We start from the raw sequence: 23940 nt of genomic DNA, 5'->3' as shown, positions 1-23940 counted from the left end.
TAATGGAAGTGTTTGATAAACGCTCCCAGAAGGAAAATACCTCAATAGACCATTCAGAATCCAAAGGGGCCTCACAAATAACACCTTCCCCATGAGGGATCCCTAACAGACTGGCTAGTTCATCGGTACTGAATTGGTATTCAACAGCAAACATTCTAAATTGGACAGTACCGACTGTGCTAGCAGTGTTTGGGCGGACAATATAAATTAAGGAACTTAAAAACTCGATTGTCAGCCGCTCATAGGTGGGTTCTTTGTTGATAAAGAAATTATGCAGTCCTAAGATGTCTAAGAAAAGATAAACGTTATGGTAGATACCTAAAGTATAGAGACAGTTTTCGTCAACATACCTTGTCGGGAGAATTTCCCGATTTTGCAACCATTCAATGATTTTTCTTTGTCTCTCCCCTAGTTTCCCTCCTCGAAGAATGAATCCGTTGAACTCCATTTGAATGCTCTTGAAATGTGGATGAAGAAGATGAAGTGGTTGGTGAAAAGGTTGGATTTTTACAAAATCCGGCGGATGAAATCAAAAACGGAAAGTGGAACAATGATATGTGTGGTATGATGGTTAGGAAAGTGAAATTCTAGTTATCAGACTTTGGATGTCACACTGGTTGTTATGACATCCAATTCTGCATAGACAGGGATTATGCAGAACTTAATTGTAAGTGCAGTAAATAACACAAGTAATTGTTCACCCAGTTCAGTCCAACATGACCTACATCTGGGGGCTACCAAGCCAGGGAGGAAATCCACTATTAGTAGTATCAATTCAAAGCTAAACTCACCCGTTTACAACTTATCACTTAATCCCTACCCAATGCAATTTCAATCTTAATCTAAGATCAGAGTTCCTACTCACTCCCCCTCAATCACCTCAGTGATATTAAAAACACTTTGAAGTCACACTTCAAAAACAACTCTTGGTTATGCTTCACAGCTTAAACCAAGATACACAGCACTCACGCTTAAAAGCTTTGAGTGACACAACACTTACAACTCAATGAACACCCTATGCCAAAGCAATCATCTATTTGATAATGACTTGGCTTACAAGATACGTCTAATTCTAGACTCACAAAAATACAGCAGTGAAGTAAGATGGACACACTAAATCTTCACGCCTCAAAATCCCTGAAACTGAATGGAGGAATGCCTTCCTTTTTATATTGCAGCACCTGGGCTTTTGCACCTGTATTTTCCTGAATTTTAGGTCACATACGTTCCCTCAAATTCAATATTTAGGTTGCTAACAAATAGGCTATTTGTTAGGTTCATTGACTGTAGCTTGGTTGTTGATTTCCTGGATTTTCTCTAAGCTGTTGACTTCCTAAAGAATAGCCTGAGAAAGCTGTAACAGAAAACTGAACAACCTACAATTTAGCATATGCTGTCAGGTATGAATGTCACGACATTCAGCTTGACATCAAGGTCCATATGCTGAGTCTGTTTTCCCAGAAACCAGACTGTACAAAACTGCTGACCTGTACATGATCAATATGACCATACTACAGTACCAGCTTACATTAGTAAATGTCAAAGTGTCCAACTTAACATTTACACAGTTGGCCTTAGGTTAGTTCTGTAATTCTCTTGAAGAACAAACTAACTAATATGCTGAAGTATAGCAGAACACCACTCTGCCCAATCTTCAGTAGCTGCTGTCAATGATGAATGTCACAACATCCAGTTTGACATTCAATCAGTAGGCCTTATGCCAGGTCTGGTTCTTCCTTGATAACCAGACTGCAAGTGAATACTAAGTTCTGACAGAGCTTCTGTTCCTTAGTATCTGTTGACAGGTATGAATGTCACAGCATTCAATAATCCTGTGTTAGCTAGTCTTGCAGTAACTACAATGTAGTTACATATACATGTCATGACATCAGTCAAGACATTTGTGTTTTACCATACAATGCAGCCAATTAAACACCTACAGAAAGTATGAGCTTTTTGTGGGTTCAAGGGCTTTTTTCCAAGGTGAAAAAATGGGTTTTGGAGGTTGTAAGTTGCAAAAATGGTGAAGGAAAGTGGTCTGCCCCGACCATTTACAGACGTTGTGGCGGGCGCCACAGGGCAAAATCTGGCTGGGCCAGGTTTTGGTCCTTTGGTTTGGGCTTCGCTTGTCTTTTGGCTTTGAAGGGTCTGGATAGCATTTGTCTTGTGATTCTCCTAGTAACTTGGACTTGCATAATTTTATAAAAGTAAAAACGAAAAATAAAAAGGGAAACTGAAACAAAAACAAAAACAGAAATTAAATATAAATAAATAAATAACTGAAAAATTAAAATGCAAATAAATATAAAACATATATAGATAAAAATAGAAATACTAATGTATAGTAGTAGTTTTTATAATATTCAAATGCGATAATAATGAGTAATGCAAATACGATAAATAGAGAAATAAAATGAAATGGTGAGATCAGGTATTAGGGGTGTCGTCTGCCTGAGTGGATCCACGGAGCACGGCTATCTCCTGCCTGAGCTCTGCGATCTCCTGATATAGACAATCGGCTTCAGTAGCATGGGTGAGATCAGACACTCCTATTTGTAAAGTTAGGTCCGCCACTTCCTGTCTAAGCTCTGCAATCTCTCTACGGCACTCAGCAATCTGGGTGCGTATGTCGGGTGTCTGCAATGAATGATTATTAGAGAAAATACTGATTCTAGGAGATGGTGGTGCAGGTGTGTATTCAGCAACTGGGGGCGATCTCGGCTCCTCAACGGTCTCTCCCTGGCCCTCTAGAGCATAACTCCAATTCGCTGGATCATGCACACTAGTCATCATAGGGTCTGGCAATGTGAAGTAATGGATGGCCTCGCTGTCGACTAGCAGTCGGAACTGACATGGATGGAAAGAGGCTCTCCTCATCAATCCTCTGGTTAGACAGAAATCGATGTCCATGGTCGTGTATCCACAGTAGGTCCGAAGATGTAACAGCTTGCGAGACAAACCTAAAGCGACAGCAATCTGTGTGATGATTCCACCAACATGGATGACTCCTTCGGTGGATCTAGAGATACCGCTGAGATTATTCAACAAAACGTTCCCACATGCGACTGGGCGAGACTGGGATGCGCAAAATAATAGGAAGATCTCCTCTTCACTCAGTAGTGTCTCTGCATCTGGTCTTCCCAGGAAGGAATGTGCTAATATCATTTGAAAATATCTAAAGGCTGGGTTATGTATGACATAAGATAACTGTGTAGATGGATCCTGGCTTCCGCCACCTGATATATCACTCCAAAACTTCTCCACTCCTTACCCAGGAAATATCCCAAAGGTGTCTCCGGGATAGCATCAGGAGTAGTCTGGAAACCCAACAGGTCGCCGAACTCTTTCTGGCTGAAGGAGTACTCAACTCCAAAAAGTCTGAAAGCGGCATTCCCATCTGGTCCAGAATATGGATCGTAGTCGAATGAACTCAGGAACTCCAAAGTCAGGTTCCTATATGTGTTACTCAAGTCATCAGCAAACTCGTCCCAGTGGAGCTGGTGGCTAAGGAATCGGATACTAGGCTCGATACCCAGTGCCTCCATACAATGTTGATCAGGGTAACGTGTGGGTGCCATAGGGCGCTGATACAAAGCAATGTAGTGCTCCCTCTGAGCATTGTCTCTATAGGCAACATGCATGTCATCAAAACCCTGCATCCTGCAAAAGTTAGGAAAGTGATCCTGAAAATACAAACCATTCAAACTTTAGTCTCAATGCAAAATAAGATAAAATAAAATAAAAATAAAAATACATGTATATAAATGCGAAAAAAGTAAAATGAAAGGAAAAACCATGGGTTGCCTCCCACGCAGCGCTTGTTTAACGTCATTAGCTTGACGGTTAGAATTTATACACCTGTAGTAGTATGAATCGGTGGATCAATCAGGGTGTGGCTCGAGTAGTATGCTGGAATGTCTCCTCCTTCGTAGAGCTTCAGTCTTTGTCCATTTACAATGAATGGAATACAGGTTTGGTTCTTGATTTCTACGGCTCCGGATCTCAGAATTTTAGATACTTCGAAAGGACCAGTCCATCTTGAACGTAGCTTTCCAGGGAAAAGTCGTAACCTAGTGTTGAAAAGGAGAACAGAATCGCCTATATTGAAGTTTTTCTTTATTATTCGTTTGTCGTGATAGGCTTTTGTCCTCTCTTTATATATTTTAGCGTTCTCGTAGGCAGATTGCCTAAGTTCTTCTAATTTATGAATATCTAGGGTACGCTTTTCTCCAGCAGCCAAGTAGTCTAAATTCAAAGTTTTAATGGCCCAATAGGCTTTATGCTCTAACTCAAATGGTAAGTGACATGCTTTTCCATAAACTAGTTGGTAAGGAGTAGTTCCTATAGGGGTTTTGAAAGTGGTTCTATAGGCCCATAATGCTTCTTGAAGCTTCTGAGACCAGTCTCTCCTAGAAATAGAAACAGTTTTCTCTAGGATTTGTTTTATCTCCCTATTAGATACTTCTACTTTGCCACTAGTCTGTGGGTGGTACGGTGTTGCTACTCTATGCCTAACTCCATATTTTCTTAAAAGTTTGTCAAATATTCTCGATATAAAGTGTGATCCTCCATCGCTTATGACTAAACGTGGTGTTCCAAATCTAGGGAATATATAGTTTTTAAATAGTTTGATTACTACCCTAGTGTCGTTTGTAGGTGCAGCTATAGCTTCAATCCACTTAGACACATAGTCTACGGCTACTAAGATATACCTGTTTCCTAAGGATGGTGGAAAAGGTCCCATCAAATCTATACCCCATACGTCAAAGAGTTCTACTTCCTGAATGTTTCTTAAGGGCATTTCATCACGTCTTGAAATGTTTCCAGTGCGTTGGCATCTATCACATTTGACAATGTAAGCATAGACATCACGCCACATGGTAGGCCATAATAGGCCAGCTTGAAGAATCTTGGCGTATGTCTTAGAGGTGCTCGCATGTCCACCATAAGGTGCAGAATGACAATGCTCGATAATACTATTTACCTCTTCTTCTGGAACGCAACGGCGAAAAATGCCATCTTTACCCCTTTTGAAAAGGAGCGGTTCGTCCCAATAGAAGTTTCTCACATCGTGGAAGAATTTCTTCTTGCGGTGGTAGTCAAGATCAGGGGGTACTATATCAGCAGCTAGGTAATTAACGAAATCTTCATACCAGGGTACGTTATTTATTGCTAAGGAATTTTGGGAATGCTCATAAGGATCTAGGTTATTGTCTTCAATGGTTTCTACTCTAGCGATCAGTCTATCATTGGCGAAATCATCATTTATGGGTATGAGTTCAGGTTTTAGATGTTCTAGCCTAGAAAGGTGATCGGCTACTACATTTTCAGTGCCTTTTTTATCTCTTATATCTAAATCAAACTCTTGTAGTAATAGAATCCATCGGAGTAACCTGGGCTTGGCATCTTTTTTACTTAATAGGTAACGAATGGCAGCATGATCGGTGTAAACAATAATTTTTGCTCCTACTAGATAAGATCTAAATTTGTCTATAGCGAAAACTACAGCGAGTAATTCTTTTTCAGTTGTGGCGTAGTAAAGTTGGGCAGCATCTAGGGTTCTACTGGCATAATAAATGGCATGTAATTTTTTATCTTTCCTTTGTCCTAGAACGGCTCCAACTGCATAATCACTAGCATCACACATTATCTCAAAAGGTTCCGACCAATCGGGCGGTTTCATAATGGGCGCTGAGATTAATGCTTGCTTTAAAAGATTAAATGCGTCATTACATTTTTCATCGAAAATGAATTCAGCATCTTTCATTAAAAGTCCGGTTAACGGTTTAGTTATTTGGGAGAAGTCCTTGATAAAACGCCGATAGAATCCAGCGTGTCCAAGAAAGCTTCAGACTTCTCTGATGGTTTTTGGGGGTTTTAGGTTTTCTATAACTTCTATTTTTGCTTTATCTACCTCTATACCTTTTTCGGAAACTATATGTCCTAAAACTATTCCTTCGGTTACCATGAAATGACATTTTTCCCAATTTAGCACGAGGTTCACCTCCACGCATCTCTCCAGGATTTTCTCAAGGTTAGCAAGGCAATTGTGGAAATCGAATCCGCAAACCGAGAAATCGTCCATAAACACTTCCATGATACCATCTAGGTAATCTGCGAAGATTGACATTATGCAGCATTGGAAAGTAGCTGGAGCATTACAGAGGCCGAAAGGCATTCGTCTGTAGGCAAAGGTTCCATAGGGGCGTGTAAAGGTAGTTTTTCCTTGATCTTCGGGGTGAATAGGTATTTGGAAGAATCCAGAGTATCCATCTAGATAACAGAAGTAAGAGTGTCTGGCTAGACGCTCCAACATCTGGTCTATAAACGGTAAAGGGAAATGATCCTTCCTAGTTGCTTTATTTAATTTTCTATAATCTATACACATCCGTCATCCTCCTTCTAAACGTTTTGCTACATGTTCGCCTTTATCGTTTTGCACGACTGTGATGCCTCCCTTTTTAGGTACTACATGCACAGGGCTCACCCACTTACTATCAGAGATCTGGTAGATTATACCTGCCTCAAGCAACTTAAGAACTTCCTTCTTAACAACATCATTCATTATAGGGTTTATTCTTCTCTGATGTTCCCTAGAGGGTTTTGAATCTTCTTCGAGCGAAATCCGATGCATGCATACGGATGGGCTTATACCTTTCAGGTTAGAGATATTATATCCTAAGGCTGAGGGATATCTTCGTAAAACATCTAAAAGTTGGTTTGTTTCCTCATGGCTCAAGGTAGAACTGACTATAACTGGACGGTTCATCTTTTCATCGAGGAACTCATATCTCAGGTTCTTAGGAAGTTCCTTAAGTTCTAAGGTTGGTTTCTTAGGGCATGGCATAGGATCTGGGGTAAGGGATAAACATTCGTAAAGGTTATCATCGATGTAAGGTTCTTTAAAGTCATCATCTTCCTTTATGGGGCTTGATGGTAACTTAATTGTTTTTATAATTTCTTTTTGTTCTAATTCTCTAACACATTCATCAATGATATCTAAGGCATAACACGAGTCTCCCATCACAGGTGCCATAAGAAATTTTGAAAGTATAAATTCTATTTTCTCGTCACCTACCTCAAATGTCAACTTTCCTTTCTTGACATCTATTATGGCTCCTGCAGTCGATAAGAATGGTCTTCCTAGAAGAATTGGTATATCATTGTCCTCTTTGATGTCCATGAAGACAAAATCAGTAGGGATAAATAGTTGACATATCCTAACAGGAACATCTTCTAAAATGCCTATCGGATATTTAACAGATCTATCGGCTAACTGAAGTGACATCTTAGTGGGTTGTAATTCTCCTAAGTTTAATCTCTCACAAACTGCTAGAGGCATTAAGCTCACACTAGCTCCTAAGTCTAGAAAAGCTTTTTCGATGACATGATTACCCAAAAGGCAAGGAATGGAGAAATTTCTAGGATCTTTATCTTTCTTTGCTAATTTGTCCTTGGAAATAGCATTACATTCCAAAGGCTTCGGATCGTCAAGTCTACGTTTGTTGGTAAGGATGTCTTTCAGAAACTTTTCATAAGAAGGTATTTGGGTAATGGCTTCTGTGAAAGGGATTTCTACATGAAGTTTTTCTATAACTTTAATAAATTTCTGATACTGTTTATTGATCTGGGTTTGTTTGAGTCTTTGGGGATATGGTATAGGTGGTTTATATGGTGGGGGCGGTACGTAAATTTTATCTTTAGGTTCTTCTCCTTTATCTCGACCTTCCTGGTTTTCAGATTCCTCTGGTTCCTTTACTTCGTCCGGGGGTTTGGTACATTCCTTAGAAGTTTCGGGTTCACTCAATCTTGGGTTTGGTGGCTCATCATAAGCGTTCCCACTTCGTAGGGTAATGGCATTGGCTTGTCCTCTCGGATTTTGTTGAGGTTGTCCAGGGAATTGTCCTCCAGGTGTAGTCTGAGGGGCTTGGTTTAAAGCTACCTGAGAGATCTGGGTTTCAAGCATCTTGGTATGAGTAACTATTTGGTCAACCTTGGTTCCTAACTGAGTAATCAATTCGTTAACATGAATGTTTTGGTTCATGAACTCCTTGTTTTGTTGGGTTTGAGCGGTGATAAAATTTTCCATAATTTTCTCAAGGCTCGGCTTTGGTGGTACAGGTTGCATAGGTTGATTTGATCTAGGGGCTTGATAACTAGGTCTCGGAGGTGCATTATTTTGAATAGGGTTATTATTTTTATAGGAGAAGTTAGGGTGATTCCTCCATCCAGGGTTATAGGTATTCGAGTATGGGTTCCCTTGGGTGTAGTTCACTTGCTCAGAGTGGGTTTCGTTTAACAGACTGCATTCTGCGGATTGGTGTCCTTGAGTTCCACATATCTCACAATCCGACGAAACTGCGACTACAGTATTCGGGTTCGTGTACATATGCTCGACTTTAAGGGCTAATGCGTCCATTTTAGCCTGCATCATGTCTATAGAGCTTAGTTCATGCACTCCTCCTTGGGCTTCCTTCTTCTCCACTATCGCTCGTTCGATTCCCCATGATTGATGGTTTTGAGCCATGTCTTCGATGAGGGCGCTAGCTTCAGGGTAAGGTTTGTTCATCAGAGCACCGCCTGCGGCAGCGTCGATGGTCATCTTTGTGTTATAATGAAGTCCATTATAGAAGGTTTGAATGATTAACCAATTTTCTAAGCCATGATGTGGGCATGCTCGTAACAACTCTTTATATCTCTCCCAAGCTTCGAACAGCGATTCTCCATGGTTTTGGGTAAATCTAGTTATATGGTTTCGAAGAACGGCGGTCTTACTCGGGGGAAAATATCTAGCAAGAAAAACTCTTCTAAGGTTATCCCAAGTCGTAATGGAATTGGGTGGAAGGGAATCTAACCATGATAGAGCTTTATCTCTGAGGGAAAAAGGAAATAATCTTAAACGTATTGCCTCAGGAGAAGCTCCATTGGTTTTAAAAGTATCTGCTAATTGAAGAAATATTTTTAAATGTTGGTTTGGATTCTCGGTAGCGAGACCCGCGAATTGTCTCTGTTGCACTAGTTGCAATAGGGATGGTTTAAGTTCAAAATTATTGGCTGGGATGATTGGGTTTACTATACTAGAACTAGGTTCTTCGTTAGATGGTTGAGCGAAGTCCTTAAGAGGTCTTTGGTTTTGATCTTCGGCCATAACTCTCTTAATTCTATGAAAGAATAAACGTGCGCGAGCGTAACGTTCAGGTTCCGCCAGAGGGTTTACTAAGCTTAAACTTCCGGTGCTGCGAGTTCTTCGCATCGACCGGCGGGAAATAACCTAAGTCTAAACGATATAACAACAGGAAAATGAAATTTGACGAAATTGGTCCCCGGCAACGGCGCCAAAAACTTGATGCGTTGGAAAACTTGATGCGGTGTTCGCAAGTGTACGAACGCGTCAGAGTAATATAAAAGATTATCGAACCACAGAGACCAAGTGTCAATCTATCGTTATCTGTTGTTATGGTGTTTATCAGAGGCAATCGAAATAAGTGTTTTTGTAGTGTGCAATGAAAAGTAAAGTATTTAAATAGATTTAATTAATAAAGACAGGGTCGAATGTAATTCACGTAATTAATTGATAATCCAAGTACTTGCTAATAGAACTACTTATGGGCAATGTTTCCTACTTTGAAAAGAACTAATTTAACAGGAACTGTCGCTTTCGCGTATTCAGAACCGAGTTGTACTCCCTAATCAAACCCTCTTATTGTCACTTATAAAAAGGCGCGCATTGCGTTAGAGTAGTAAACCTATTTTTAAGAAATATAGTGTCTTGACTAAGTTGAAAAGTATTATAACCTGGATTTCTTAACCAAAAGAGGTTCTCACAAACCAGACTCTAAACTTATAAACGCGTCCGAAAATAGTTTTAAAATCTCTTTTCTTCTTGATGTTAAACTCTCCTAATGAACTAAACAAAGCGCTTTCGCTGTTTTTGAAATAGTTAAAAACAATTAAGTTTATAAAGACGTTGGACGGCTTTCGATCTTACCCAACGGAATTGAAGTGCGGGAAAACTTAAGTTGAAAGTTAAAATAGCCCATTAAGTGTTTCTACGAACAATTGTACGGATTACTGGTTTAATTACGATCCTTACATTCTAGCCTTATAAATTTAGCTAGACATGGTAAAGTAAAAGTGCATTAAAATAAATAAAAGTAGTGCGAGTGCGGAAAGTAAATAATTTAAAGCGAGTGCGAGGAAATAAATAAAAGTAAAGCGAGTGCGGAAATTAAATAATTTAAAGCGAGTGCGGGAAATAAATAAAGTAAAAGCGAGTGCGGGAAATAAATAAAGTAAAAGCGAGTGCGAGAAATAAATAAAGTAAAAGCGAGTGTGGGAAATAAATAAAGTAAAGGCGAGTAATAAAAACCTGCTCCAATCGGAGGGCTGAGTAAATTGCAATGCGGAAAAGAAAATGGCGGCAGGATTAACTTCCTTCCAAAGTGCTCCAAACTCGATTACAGACTCTATCATAGACTTAATGACACAATTGTGGTAACACTCCAATGCGAAGCGATTACCACTATAAAATACTGAATATATGCCTAAGTGAAACAAAGTTGCTTCTGAGTTTGCCTCTGCTCTAAGTTTGGATGGTTGTAAAACTGAATTCGCGTTTCTATTTATAAGCAAATAAAAAAGGTGGAATTGACTTGGATGCCCTTCAACTTGAAAATAGAGGAAACAGTTTTCCTCTTGTGGTGCCCGCCACAAGGCTATGGCGCCCGCCACAAGCACAAAGTGGGGCGCCTTAGTGGAAGTGGTGGGAAAACGTGGGAATTGATGGAAGTTTGAATTGGACACGTCATGGCTTGGACTGTGGCGCCCGCCATGGGGTAGGCCATAAGAGTAAAATGTTGATTTTTAGGGTTTTTGCCTCTTTTTCGCTCCTTTTCTCGATTGGGGCTCCGATTAAAGTAAAAACCTGAAAACAAAGGAAAACACAGTAATAACACAACAAACGGTAATAAAATAGCTAGAATGCATGTGAAATCGGAGTCGAAAATATGTAAATTTTAGTGTGATCACGGACTAGCTTTATTCAAATCTCTATAGTCCACACACATTTGGACTTTTCCATCTTTCTTAAGCACGGGAACAATATTGGCCACCCATTGAGGATACGTAGAAGTCACCAGAAACCCCGCATCAATTTGCTTCTGAACTTCCTCTTTGATCTTCACTGCCATATCTGGATGAGTTCTTCTGAGCTTCTGCTTCACAGGCACACACTCAGTCTTCAAAGGCAGGAAATGCTGCACAATATCTGTATCTAGACCCGGCATGTCTTCATACGACCACGCAAAGATATCAGCATATTCTCGTAGCAAACTGATCAACCCTTTCTTAATAGACTCTTCAAGGAGTGCCCCAATCTTCACCTCTCGAACACAATCCTCAGACCCCAAGTTGACTGTTTCCAGATTCTCAAGATGCGGCTGAATGATCTTCTTTTCATGCTCAAGAAGACGGGTAATCTCATCAGGAATCCCTTCAACATCATCTTCCTCTGCTTCGAATACAGGGAATTCAAAATTGGGAGATGGCGTTGGATCATTATGTTCAATGGGTTTTAGAATCAACCTGCATAATGATTTTAGATATAAAAGCTTTTTAGAAATCAAACAAGGCAATCATTATGCAGATGAAAAGATTGCTTTTATTCTTGCTTTTTTAGGGTTTTTTGTGATCACCAATTTCATGCAAAAAGAGAAAAGGGAAAACAAATGGAAAAACAAACATTTAACATGAATTTATTTGAATGAAATATCATTGTATTAAATGTTGCCAACAATGTCATCACTTCTCCTTTTGGCATGGGAGAAGGGTTTTTAAACAAAGTGATTATTACTTTGATCTATGAATGACTGTAGGAACATCCACAATGACCCAATTGTGGCAGACCCCTCCAGGGATGACAAAATTGTCAGAGTCCTCTGCATCCTCTTCCAAGATAGCAGCAGCTTCCTCGTTCTGACCGGTGTGGATGACCCCAGAAGAATAGCCAATGCCAGCCCGGGACTTATTATCTTCAAGCTCGATCATTTTTCCTAGACCAGCAATTGCACCACATTCAATGGCCAATTTTGCATCTCGATAGGAAGCAAATGAAGGAGTTCTCTTCTCAACAGGCTCGGCTATAGATAAAGCTTAGAAAGGAGTTCCAACTTCATCCTCAACATCTATGTATGAGAAAGAAGACAAGTGGCTAACCAGGAGAGCCTTTTCTCCCCCTACCACAACCAGTTTCTTGTTCTTAACGAATTTCAGCTTCTGGTGTAGGGTGGATGTCACGGCGCCAGCCTCGTGAATCCATGGTCTACCAAGGAGACAGCTATAAGATGGGTGAATATCCATAACCTGAAAGGTAATCTGGAAATCACTTGGTCCAATCTTGATTGGGAGATCAACTTCCCCAATCACGGTCTTACGCGACCCATCAAAAGCTTTCACAACAACCTCACTCGGCCTCATGGGAGGCCCCTGATATGACAATCTAGAGAGAGTGGTCTTCGGCAATACGTTCAGAGATGACCCAGTGTCCACCAGAACGTTGGACATGGCGTCGTTCTTGCAATGCATAGAAATATGTAAAGCCATGTTGTGGTCTCTTCCCTCCTCAGGGAGATCCGAGTCATAGAAACTCAAAGTGTTACAAGCAGTAATGTTTGCAACAATGTTGTCAAACTGTTCAATAGTGACATCATGATCGACATAAGCCAAATCCAAGACTTTCTGCAGAGCCTCTCTATGCGGTTCTGAATTCAGAAGTAATGATAACACGGAGATCTTAGATGGCGTTTGTAGAAGCTGATCTACAACGTTGTACTCACTCTTCTTGATGAGCCTCAGCATCTCATCACAGTCTTCATTCAAATTGCCACTAGGGCCAACAGAAGTAAGAGTCTTTTGTACAGAGGAGGGTTTAACAACAGGTGCCGGATTTGGAGAATTCGACGCATTCCCAACCGGACGCTCAACAGAGTCAGCCTTAGCCGGAGGCTTCGGTGGTGCAGAAAACACACGACCACTACAGGTCAACCCGCTGACATTAACAATATTCACAACAGCAGAGGATGGTAAAGCCACCTCTTTCCCATTTTCCACAGCCGCAACATTATAACGGAATGGGATTGCCTTATCAGAAGAATACGGCACAGGGCCGGCAGGCTTGATAATCAGGGAAGGAGAAACCTTCTGCTTGCTACCATCATACTTAATGATAACAGGTTCAGGTACTCGAAACACTGGAGAAATGACATTGACTTCTGGTTCAACTTCGTCAACATTCCTGTTCTAAAGGATCTCAATGGTTCCCTCGTCCAGCAATTCCTGAAGATCTCTGCGCACTTGGCGACAACCCAATCTGTTAACAGAGCAGATTCGGCATTTATCATGATCGTGCTCCAAATGACTGTAATCACACAACAAACGGTGCAACTCAACAAGAGACTGTCGAATATGGCTAACATATTTGACCTTGTACTTGCCAGGGCAACCCTTGACCATGTTAACAGACTTCCCATGCTCGGGCAATGGGTTCTTTGTAACATTAGGACTTGCGTCCTCAAAGCTCAGAATACCGCATCTCATAAGGTCTTGAACCTTAGTCTTCAACGGAAAGCAATTTTCCACATCGTGGCCCGGAGCACCAGAGTGGTAAACACAATGCTGGTCAGGCTTATACCACCACTGAGGGTTAGCAAGTATAGCCGGAGGATCTCTGGGAGTAATCAGTTTTCGCTCTATCAAAGAGGGATACAGCTCTGCATATGACATCGGAATCGGATCGAAAGTGATCTTCTTCCTCTCATAACTCGTACTGGCTTGATTACCATTGCGAGGCTGGTAGGCCTGCTGTTGAGGACAATGTTGTTGTTGATATTGCTGAGATGTTTGTTGATTATTGCGCTGATATTGCTGATTATCTCTGAAGACAAGTGCTATATGAGCCACCTGATGCTGATTACCGGCTGGACGAGCGGTCTTCCTCTTTGCAGAGGGTCTTCTGGATTTCACATGGGATTGCACAGCATGTACCTCTCCATCTTTCTTCTTCGCAAATGCCCCATATCGTTTGGTAGAAGAGCCTTCATCCTTGGATAGACGTCCTTCACGGACTCCTTCCTCTAGACGCATCCCCATGTTCACCATCTCGGTGAAGTCAGAAGGAGCGCTAGCAATCATTCGCTCGTAATAGAATGAACTCAAGGTCTTCAAAAAGATCTTGGTCATTTCCTTCTCTTCTAGCGGAGGAGTAATCTGAGCTGCCAACTCTCACCACCTCTGGGCGTACTCCTTGAACGTTTCCTTATCCTTCTGGGACATGGCCCTGAGCTGATCCTGATCGGGAGCCATATCCACATTGTGTTTGTACTTCTTGACGAAGGCTTCGCCAAGATCATTGAAGGAACGAATGTTCGCACTGTCCAAACTCATATACCAACGCAGTGCATCACCGGACAGGTTGTCTTGAAAATAATGGATAAGCAGCTGATCATTATCCGTTTGAGTTGACATCTTCCTGGCGTACATGACCAGGTGGCTGAGAGGACAAGTATTCCCTTTGTACTTCTCAAAGTCAGGGACTTTGAATTTCACAGGTATTTTAACATTGGGAACCAAACAGAGCTCGGCAACAGACTTCCCAAACAAATCCTTTCCTCGAAGGGTCTTCAATTCCTTGCGCAGCTCAAGAAATTGGTCATTCATCGCATCCATCTTCTTATTGACATCTGGGCCCTCAGACGGCTCAGAATGATAGATGGTGTCGTCTACCCTAGGAATGGTATGCACGACAGGAGGAGGAACAACAAGGATCGGGCTAGATGCAGGCATGGCAGCAAAAGTTAGAGCAGGAATATCGGGCATAAAGTTGGGAGGCATCCCCCACGGAAACCCGGATGGCATGGCTGTTGCAAACTGTGCATTGGCAGCAGGCACAGTAGAGGAAACAATCTCAGAAACGACTGTCCTCTGGGGAGGAGTTGCAGGTGTTGGAGACGACTGGCTCTGGGCAGCCAAGAAATATTCCATCAAAGCACTCAGTCTGGCGACTTCCTCTTTGAGTTCATGGTTCTCTTGCTCAAGATGATCCATCAATCTGGAAGAGTTGGCTCTAGTGTAGTACCGGTGAGTCAGCCTGTCTTCAAAATAAATGAAGAGCAACAGAGTCAGATCATAGGACAGGAGACCGGAACAAAACCTGCTTATGCAAATGATGCATGCAATGTTTGTGCATATGATTTGTTTTATTCCAAAGGAACTCTTAGGGTTCTATTTGCAAATTTTGAAATATTAACATTTTAATCGCATATGGAAAATATCTCATCGAATATATCAAGACAAAGAAGTACAACATTGTTAATCATATTACAAGTGAAAAGGAAAATAATCATCCTATGGATCCCTAGAAGCTCGGGACACCGGAAGATAAGTTACACGAAGCTTCTTCACTTCTCTCTCATATGCTGCTTCCATATCCGCCTTCTCTTTGGCGAGTCTATCATACCTCCTTTTCCAGAACTTGGAAGACTGAGGAAGTAGAGAAGTTCAAGCATCATCAGGGTCATCAATCACCTGATGCTCGAGGAACTCAATCAGAGCATCCTTCTCCTTAATCTGCTGAAGCAACTCTTCCCTTTCACGGATCCAGGCACGTGATAGGTCTTCGTCTCTCAACTCCTCTACTCCTTGGTTAGGGAGGGTTGAAGGCCCAGCCACAATCAAAGGTGTAGGTCTCGGATAATCGTAAGGCATGAGATACTCAGATGCTCTCTTCCTTACCCAATCAGTATACAGCTCCAAAGCTATGCAATTCTTAGGACCCAACTCATTCCTACCTTTCTTGTGAATCTTGCGCCAAGCGCGAACCATCCTGGCTTTCAAGCCTTGGGGATCTTTACCCTCCTGAAAGAACACACCTTCTAACAGAATGTTATTAGGTTTATCCTTTAGGGGGAACCCAAGCTGACGTCGTGCTAAAACGGGGTTGTAGCTAATCCCACCACATGTACCAAGAAGAGGCACATTGGAGAATTCACTACAAGAGTCAATAATCTGAACTCCATCATACACGCGATCATACCAAGAGATATCATCATTAGTGAGAGACATAAGTCTCGTAGACCACCGTAGACATCCCTTGTTCTCCTTGAAAGCAACCGTCTGCGGTTAGTGAGAAATAAACCACTTATACAACAGAGGCAAACAGCACACAATAGCACCACAACCCTTTGCATTCCTCAGATGCAAAGAGAAATAGGTATCACCCAACAGAGTCGGAACGGGATTAAGAGCAGAGAAGATACTAATAGCGTTCACATCCACAAATTTGTCGATGTTGGGGAACAATACCAATCCATAGATGAGAAGCACAAATATGGCTTCAAAGGCATCCTCACTCATAGCCTTCCCATAAATGGTAGCTTGAGCAATGAGGAAGTCAGAAGGAAGACCTTGAATTCCACCTTTGGTAGTCATATGAGCTTTAACCAAGGATTCATCTATGTGCAACATGTCAGCTATCTCTTGAGAAGTAGGAATACTCTCCAAGCCACTGAACGACAACTGGTCCAGAATAGGAATACCCACAAGATGAGCATACTCCTCAAGGGTAGGCAATAGCTGAAAGTCTGGAAAAGTGAAGCAGTGATACAGAGGATCATAGAACTGCACCAAAGTACCCATCAACCCTTCATCCATCTGAGTAGTCAGAAGAGGAAGAAGCTTCCCGAAACGAGCTTTGAAACCCAAGGGATCTAGTACATAGGATGTCAGATTCCTTAACTCTTTCAGATTGGGCTGTCGGAAGTTGTACTTCTTTGTATGCCTTTTTTGTCTTTCCATGTCTGAAAATTTTGCAAATAAACCCCTTAAGTTCCTTGAAAATTTTCTTTTTCTCTGATGACATGGATGCAGATGAATGCATGAATACAACAATCACACTCAAGGATCAAGCAAAGCACACCAGACAAAGGTCATGGGATGGCTCATATTATCCTTAATATCAATCACCCATTTTGGTGGATTATGGTTTTCACCTTATCGACACCCAAGTTCCATTGATATTAACGATATATGAACGGCTCAACCATCCTTAATATCAATCATCCATTTTGGTGGATTATGGTTTTCACCTTATCAACACCCAAGTTCCATTGATATTAACGATAGTTGAACGGATCAACCATGAATCACGGGTTTGTTGTGAGTCACGAGCATGGAGTCTCGGTTAAGAACCACCCAAAGGGAGTGTATTATGGTTTAAACCTGCCGAACATGTTCTACCAGAGGTTCCCATAGTCATCATCCCATCTTTCGAATATTATCGGAGGAACGAATACTCGTATTCTAAAAATATTCTCAAGAGAGACTCTTATGAGTATAGTATCACGTAACAATCGTATCAGATATTACATCTGAACGACCTCCGCACTACGTCTTAAAAATAGGCCAAGATGGGCTTGGTAAACTAAGGTCCTTGGCTTCTAAGGCACATATTGGAAAGAGTAATGTGTAACCACAAATAACTTGTGTGACATTATTGATCCCAACATGACCTCCACCAAGTGAATGGACTCGCAAGTCAACTTGCTAAGGAATAACTCCACACAAGTCGACGAGACTATGCCATTCTCCTATCATAAGGTGCACTCGAGTTCGGGTATAGAACTCATCTCACAAGGATCACCAAGCAAATAAGCAATTGATATATCAAGCAATTCAAACATTACAATCAATACAGTAATCCCAAATTGCACAAAAATATGTCATAAACAAATATAATACAACAAGTGTGAAAAAAGGCAAACCCACTGGTGAGGGTTCGATCCCCAATGGAGTCGCCACTTTTCTGTAGCGGTGTATTCGTTACCTTTAGATTTATTGACTAAATCAAAAGCAAAGCATACAAAGTCGAGTCGCCACCGCACTTCTATTTATCCAAAGGAATGGCTAGAAAGCGAACAAAAGCCTAAAAGTTTTACAAACAAAACTAGTAAAAGAAGGGTGCGAGATCTGGGTAAGGGGCTAGTTATGTCATGGGAAGGTTTTAGGCACCCACAACATCCTAGGTACTCCTAGGGAACCTCTTTTCACAACTTGTTGCAAAGAGTTATTTGTTTATGAAATATTTTGTGCAAACATGATTGAAGGGATGAGAAAAGAATATACAAATTTATTTACATTTTTTTTTGTTTGGATGGATGAACCCATTGCCTACGTACCTTTTCATGAAAGATAAGGATCAAAACCCCATAGTTCGGGTAAAAAATTTCAAAACGAATGAGTGGATTGATTTTAAACAAAAGCCTTAAGGTCTTTCGTTATCAACAGGAGGAAACTCAACCTAAGCCAACAATCCACCATGTGAGAAAAGCTTCAACACGCTAGTGAGGGGTTAACCCTATAATAAGCATGGAAGTCTTACAATTCAATCACTAAGGATGCGGTGAGATTTACATCAACCACTGAGATAACTCAAACCTATGGCTAATGCATTAAAATTTATCAAGAAGTGGACAAGGGCCACAAAAGACAATTGAGTGGGTGGAATTAACCAATTAGAATTATTCACAAAATGAAGTCAAAGTATGAATTAGAGTTCAATTACAATGAGTATTAGTGAAAAGAGAGTTGGAAAATCAAAGGCATAAGGTCTAGGTTTCTAGTTTTGAAAACAAGTCAAATGTTTGCACAAAAGATTTTCTGGTTTAGGTTAAGGATGGAAATGGATCAAGGCTAAGCACAAAAGGGTTAAGGGAACAAAACCACAAACAGGATTTGCTTTCTCAAGATCATAGAAATGATCCAAGTAAGTTCCTTTGGAATTAGGCAACACAAAGCAATAAGCAAATAAGCAGGGTCTCATAAGAGAACAATCAAAAACTGGAAACGGAGTGCCAATCAATGGTCTTACATCCAACTCCAAAAACAAACTGGAAACAGAAAGCCAATCAATGGTCTTACATCTAACTCCACAAAACAAAACAGGAAACAGATAGCCAATCAATGGTCTTACATCTAACTCCACAGAACAAAACAAGAAACAGATAGCCAATCAATGGTCTTACATCTGACTCCTCAAACAAACAAACATGCATGAAAAGAAAACATATGAAAGATTCACAAATAAGCAAACAAGCAATCAAGTATCACACTCTATATGCAAACAAGCAATCAAGTATCACACTCTATATGCAAACAAGAGGCTCAGACAAGAGTTGGGCTTTAGTCAAGGGGTCATATCAACCTCGACAAACAAGCCAAGACTGTAGGGGTGTTCTGAAGCTCTTAACCACTAACATTGAGAGTTAGGGTGAAGCTGATGAATAGGAAATGAGGATAAGACCTCATGCTCTTAACCCTGGCCTGGGTGAGCTTGAATCAAAGAAGGTGTGGGGATCCAGAATGAGGGACCTTATTCCACATGACTGACTCTATACAAGATCTTGGGTGTTTATTCAAAAGCATCGACACGTAGTGCGAGCATAATGAAAGACTCAACTGAATAATAGGGGATTGATTGCAAATCCTTTTTATCTGTCAATTGCCTCTTCACTTAGGAGGACTTAACAAGTAGCATGCCTCATTTAGAGGTCTTTAGCACAAATATAAACAATCACAATCATTGCCTCTTAAGGAGGACTTCAGCCAAACGCCTGCCAAAAAGGCGACATGAGCTAAAAGCGACTAATGTACCTGTACAAAAGCCAGACAGTCAATATTGTATTCAAAAAACCAAAACAGACAACAGAGGAACATCCAACAGTTATACACAAGGTAAGTCTCAAATGCAATCACTCAAGTGAATTCATCACATCAAGGGACCTACAACACAACAAAGGTTAGTAAACAAAGTAAATGGCATCTCAAATGATGAGGCCACACCAATCATTAGTGCTAAATACCTGAAACACAAACACAATTGGTGAGTACAAACCACTAGTACAAAGAATAGGGTCAAAGGCAAGGCAAATGACCAAAACAGAAGTCAATATTTCATATGAAGCACATTCAATCAAACAAGAAGAAAGCCTCAAAAGGACCAAACCCAAATCAATAAGCAAAGCCATCAATTAATCAAGATAAGGCAAAGGCAAACAATGTGATCAAATTTGGACATCAAGAATAGAAAATCCACATTAAAACAGAAATGAATCCAATGATCATGAAAATTTTTATGTGCACTTAACATGTTATGAACAAGCATCATACCAAAAATTAAGTCCAGAAGATAACAAATGGCATATGAATGAAAATGCACAAGAGCAAGGTCAAGAATGTGACACCAAATGTTACAACATATGTCCATGTGACTAAAACAGTGGTATTAAATGGTAAAAATGCCAAACAAAAGCCAAAAGATCATGTTACATGTTATGAATAAGCATGTCAAATTTCAAGGCAATTTGACAAACTATGAGCATTCCACAAATCAATTAGCACAACATGTCATTTTGGCATTATGTTCAAACAATCAAGCACATTTAAAAATCCAGCAATGTAAAAATCAGGAAATTAACATCAAAAAATAATAGAGATTAAAATGAACATGTGAAAAAAATTTGGATTAAATTGGATATGTATTCTATTTTTTATGATTTTTGCAAGTTGATGAAATAAAATGGAAATAAAATGAAAATCATCGAAAATGTTATTTAAAAATGAAAACAGCATAATGCAACAAGCAGGGATTCGAACACAGGTGCATGAGGTCAAATAAGCGCTCAGTGAAAACAATTAAAACAAATGTCATGCGTAGGAATCGAACTGAAGTGTATGAGGTTGCAAGCGCGTGGCAATTGAAACACAGCGTTTGGATAAGTGAAGGAAAATCAAATGGAATTTCAAGATGTTTGCGCCAGGGTTCGAACTGAAGACCTGAAGGTTGCAAGCACGCACTATTTGAAACCCTAAGCGCTGAACCAGACGGCCGGAATAGTGATTCCGGTCGTCTTCTCCGATGGTTTTCCGGCGACGGTTCATAAATTTTTTCCAGAAATGCATGAAAATGGTACCATTCGAAAGCTCACACAACATACTTTCCAAATCCATGCTCAATTCAAATTAATACTTCCTAACAAGAGCAGATCGAAGAGAAACATATTGCACATCAAAAATTCCAGTCAACATATCTAGCTCAATTCTTAACCATTTCTAGATCTAATCACATCAGAATCATCAGCATCAAAGGATCTATCAGTTTATGTACATGAAAAGGCAAATAATGAGGATCGAATTTCAAGCTCACTTGATGTGCAGTGTCCAAATCCTCGTGTTCAAGGCTCCAGCACTTCCAGATCTTCTCCTCCAACCTTGATATGAAGTTTGATGCACGAATCGACACTTGAATCCACCTGAATGAAGCCCAATTTTCAAGATCCATCTTCATGTTCAAGCTTTATGTATGCACGAATCTGCACCAAATTCTCCAATCCAATGCTTGATTCCTACTCAATAATGCTCAATGAACCAGATTATGCAAGAAAATTCATGAGTTATGTGAAGAAATTTCAACTTTGAAGTGAGATAGTTTTTGGAGGGAAATGCAATTCTAGATCTAAATTCTGTTATTCTTATGAAATGTGATTAGCAATTTGGCTTATATACTCTCCATTAAGCATGCTGCAATTAAGATTAAGCCTTGGTTAATTGAAATTAGGAAGATATGAGGTGTATGGCAAAATTGGTAAATACACCTATGCATGGCAAAAGTGCACGTGAACGGTGCCCATGCAAGGTTCAAAATCAATTAAAATCAGCTCATGAACATGATATGATTGGTATTTGGCTCATGTGATTCACCAAATTTGAATTATGCATTTTCCCTCCAAAATGTACTTGCATGGACATATGGTCATGTGAGCTCTTTTCATGCAATGCAATGATTGATTTGGAATCTTTGGTCACAAGAAGCATGTTGCAAAAAGAGTGGACCAATTTGGAGTTTTGGATCAAAAGTTATGGCATGTTGAACTTCCATGTACACTTGGCAATCATTTGGCCATAATTTCTCAACCATTCATCAGATGCTCATGATCTTGGACTTTTTGGAAATGGGAGAGAAAGATCTTCAACTTTCATATTGACCAAATATTTATTTGAAGCTTCTTTGATGTTGGAAAGAGTCAAGTTGAATGTGAACTAAAAACTTGCCACTTTTGGAAACTTGAAATTATAGGTCACTTTCCATTTTTGGAAACTTTTGATTTGACTTCAAAATCTTCAAGATAGATGTATGACATGATGAATAGGCCTTGTTTGAACATGAATGAGGATGTTAAGATCAATTCCCCCACCTCAAAGCCTTCAATTGACTGCACAGTTGATTGTATGAGCCTAGATGACCTGAAAATGCCTGATGAATTTGGGCCTTTGCCACTTGGAGAATTTGCTTCAAAATGGAACCATAGCTCATATAAGCTCAATATAATAATCAAATGGTCCTCATCTCAAGAAAATACCATCAGCTCTTGCACAAAGGAAACTCTTGAATTGCTTGACCTGTGCTTGCTTGATGCTACAAAACAAAAGGTTAGATGACATATTTTTGTACTTTTGGTTAGTGATTAAAAGAAAAGCAATGATATACAATGCAAGCAATGCCTGGTGATCCAAAACCACTCACAGGGATATCCCACCCAAAGGTAAGGTAGCCAATATGCTCAATGATCCTTGAGGCCATGCAATGCAATGCTTATGATGCCATGGGGGATCTTAGGGACAAAATTGGGGTCTTACAAGGTTGATCAAACCCATTGAACATAATGATCCAACACCATCTCCCAACTTTGAGTTCCCTGTATTTGAGGCAGAAGAAGATAATGTTGAAGAGATTCCTGATGAGATTATTTGTCTGCTTGAGCACGAGGAGAAGATCATTCAGCCGCATCTTGAGAATCTGGAAACAGTCAACTTGGGGTCTGAAGACTGAGTTCATGAAGTGAAGATTGGGGCACTCCTTGAAGAGTCTTTTAAGAAGGGGTTGATTGAGTTGCTACGAGAATATGTTGACGTCTTTGCCTGGTCGTTTGAAGACATGCCTGGTCTAGATACTGATATTGTGCAACATTTCTTGTCGTTGAAGCCTGAGTGTGTGCCTGTGAAGAAAAAGCTCAGAAAAACTCATCCTAATATGGCAGTGAAGATTAAAGAAGAAGTTCAGAAGCAAATTGATGCGGGGTTTCTGGTAACTTCTACAAATCCTCAATGGGTGGCCAATAATGTGTCTGTGCCTAAGAAAGATGGAAAAGTCTGAATGTGTGTAGACTACCGAGACTTGAATAAAGCTAGTCTGAAAGATGATTTTCCTCTACCACACATTGATATGTTGGTAGATAATACACCTACATTCAATGTCTTCTCATTTATGGACGGATTTTCCGATTATAATCAGATCAAAATGGCACCCGAGGATATGGAGAAGACAACATTCATCACGCCTTGGGGAACATTCTGTTATCGAGTGATGCCCTTTGGTTTGAAGAACGTCGGAGCCACGTATCAACGCGTTGTGACTACCTTGTTTCATGATATGATGCACAAAGAGATCGAGGTGTATGTTGATGATATGATTGCAAAGTCGAAAATGGAAGTTGAACATATATAGCACTTGTTGAAGCTTTTCCAGCGTTTGAGGAAGTACAAAATCCGCCTGAATCCGAACAAGTGTATATTAGGAGTTCGTTTCGACAAGTTATTGGGCTTTATTATCAGTGAAAGAGGTATTGAAGTTGATCCTGCCATGGTCAAAGCAATACAAGAGATGCCTGCGCCCAAAACTGAGAAGCAAGTCCGAGGTTTTCTTGGCCGCTTAAATTATATTTCTAGATTTATATCCCACATGACTGCCACATGTGCGCCTATATTCAAGCGCCTCCGGAAAGATCAGCGTCATGATTGGACCGGGGATTGCCAAAAGGCCTTTGACAGTATCAA

The 23940-nt window shown here is 40.4% G+C and overlaps 1 non-coding gene across 1 annotated transcript; it reads left to right on the top strand.

The window, feature by feature from the left end:
• The first annotated feature begins 8657 nt into the window (after positions 1 to 8657).
• On the top strand, positions 8658 to 8764 carry LOC127099676 (small nucleolar RNA R71). The gene has a single exon (XR_007794154.1). It is a non-coding gene; the product is annotated as a small nucleolar RNA R71 (small nucleolar RNA).
• The last annotated feature ends 15176 nt before the right edge of the window (positions 8765 to 23940 follow it).

The sequence above is a fragment of the Lathyrus oleraceus genome, chromosome 6 (assembly GCF_024323335.1).
Source record: "Lathyrus oleraceus cultivar Zhongwan6 chromosome 6, CAAS_Psat_ZW6_1.0, whole genome shotgun sequence".
NCBI lineage: Eukaryota > Viridiplantae > Streptophyta > Magnoliopsida > Fabales > Fabaceae > Lathyrus > Lathyrus oleraceus.
Note: the sequence above shows the minus strand (reverse complement) of the source record. Positions and strands in the feature narration are given on the sequence as shown.